Source organism: Ipomoea nil, unplaced genomic scaffold (genome assembly GCF_001879475.1).
Source record: "Ipomoea nil cultivar Tokyo-kokei standard unplaced genomic scaffold, Asagao_1.1 scaffold2030, whole genome shotgun sequence".
Lineage (NCBI taxonomy): Eukaryota > Viridiplantae > Streptophyta > Magnoliopsida > Solanales > Convolvulaceae > Ipomoea > Ipomoea nil.
Window position 1 is genome coordinate 200,654 of NW_017618458.1, and position 2,516 is coordinate 203,169.

Genomic DNA, 2,516 nt, shown 5'->3' on the forward strand with positions numbered 1-2,516 from the left:
GGAGCCTTCAACACAGTTAAGACAAGGAGCCGTTGAGGCATTAAAGGCCGGGCTCGGTCCGCCAGTTACTAGCCAAAGAGAGCCGTTGGCAGAGTCTGTAACGTTGCCCAACGGCTCGGCGCATTGAATGTACCCTTTAAGTCGGCCATCATGAGCCTTTAAGACAGTAGAGGAGGAGCCACTATAAAGGGGGCTCCTCCACCATTGTATAGGGCAGATTCCAGAACCCGGAGAGGGAATAGACAAATACTATTAAGCATCATATTTTACTAAGATTCAAACCCTTTTGTGAAAGGTGTATCCTCCAGCTTAAGGTTGTGTTGGACCTCCTTGGGCCCGAAAACCCAAAAACCATCAGGCATCTTAACTGACCTGAGTATTCCACAGTTTGATGATGTCCACAGTTTGCATTTCCCTAGTCCTGCCAAATATTTATCAAAAAAAAAGGAGAGGTAATTTTAGTCTTAATTCGATTAAGGCTTATTAAAACATAAAAACATGATAATTTAACTATATACACATACCTGATTCACATGAGGAATAGGATTGTGGAACTTTAGGAGGAAGATTAGGCCGAGTTGGAAGGGAAAACATTATAAAATCATAGCAAAGAGAGGGTTTCGGTTCTTGCAGAAGTTTGAGTAAACAACAAAGTTTGTGCCTTTAAAAAATAATAATCCTTCATCAGGAGCTTCATTGATATAATTCATGCTCTTAGCAAACAAATAGCTCACCAACTTTAAGTTGATATATGATTATTCATAGATAACATAATATACTGTCATATATACATTAGACATGGCTGTCATGTCTGAGCTTTAAACCCTAAAATAAAAATAGAAAATAGCAGGGTGTCAGTTACTTGAAACACCGAAACCTAGTTTCCTTAATGCATTAATGATGTTTCATTATTATCTATCGAGAAAATTTCAATTTTGGTCCATTGACTATTGGGGTTGTGTTAATTGCGACACTTGACTTTCAAAATGTTTTATTTAGTACCTTGACTATGCAATTTTTATCAATTTTGGTCACGCCGGCCAAATCTCACCGGAAAATTTTAATAGGTCAATTTATGAGGGTATTTTAGTAATTTTACTCCTCTTTTTTCTTCTCCGATGAGCTTCTCCATTTCCGGCGACTTTCTTCTCCATTTCCGGCGATGTTCTTCAGCAACTCGAGTAGATTTTACAGCTTCCTGAACATGTCTCACATGGCACAAACCTGATATCGCCACACGCCCCACAATCGCCTCTTTCCGCCGCCATGGCCGCCGCCGCTTTCGTCCACCGTTTCGCAGAATTCGACTAGCTTCTCCAGCTGCCCGTCCTCGTGCATTTGCTAGATTTCGTCCGCTCCGCCGATGTAATTTTTTCCGACGAACACTCTGGGCAAGCCGCCGCCGCCGTAGCTTTCGCCTAAAAGCTCTTTCAGCTCGTCCTTGAAGCCGGAATGCATTGACACGTCCCTGTCGTCAACTTTGACTCCTAGTCTCTGCAGAATTGTTCTTACGTAGCAACAATCCTCGTACGTCCTCCTCACTCCTCGTAGGCTGGTGAAATAGACGATCACCCTGTTTTTATTACCACTCGCCGGTGATTTGGTTTGGTCGGAGGAGTCGGTGATCACTTCGGGGTTTTGAAGAAAGTGCAAACCGTCGAGTTGCTGAAGAACATCGCCGGAAATGGAGAAGAAAGTCGCCGGAAATGGAGAAGCTCATCGGAGAAGAAAAAAGAGGAGTAAAATTACTAAAATACTCATAAATTGACCTATTAAAATTTTCCGGTGAGATTTGACCGGCAATTTGGCCGGCGTGACCAAAATTGATAGAAATTGCATAGTCAAGGTACTAAATAAACATTTTTGAAAATCAAGTGTTGCAATTAACACAACCCAATAGTCAGTGGATCAAAATTAAAATTTTCTCTTATCTATCGTACATTGACTTTCAGGCTTTCAATTTGTTCCTTGTAAACTTGAGCCTAGGGATTCCCCAGGTAAAGCTTAGCATCATATCAATGATATTATTAAGGTTTTATTTTCTTTCAAATTAAATTGATATGATATGATGTTAGATAATCTGGTCCGGATATTTTTCAAGCTTTTCTCCAGCTGACAGTCAATTTCATTCAGCTCCCCCATTGAACACGATTCCAAACCTTGCCCCAAAGGCTTCCTGATCGACCATTGCAATTATATTATATTATTATAATAAGCATATATATATAAAACATACGGAGTATATAATATAATTATGTAAGCTTTAATTTAAAACACACAGGAAGCAATTAAGCAAATTAAAGCCAGAAACCATTGAGAAACTTGGAGGAGCTTTTACATACTGTTTCATGGCTTCCTCCCTGCTAATGTCCCCTAGGCTATGCCAAGCAGTCCTACAACAACAGAATTCGCTTAACCACATGAATTCCCAGTTGCCATAGTTGTTCAAAACAAGAGATACACACAAAAACAGAATCTATTAGCGATTGTTAAACACAAATTTATTGCGTATTACA

The 2,516-nt window shown here is 40.0% G+C and overlaps 1 pseudogene; it reads right to left on the bottom strand.

Annotated features, from left to right (window-relative positions):
* Positions 1–1,129: 1,129 nt before the first annotated feature.
* Positions 1,130–1,761, bottom strand: LOC109147641 (annotated as a pseudogene).
* Positions 1,762–2,516: the final 755 nt, after the last annotated feature.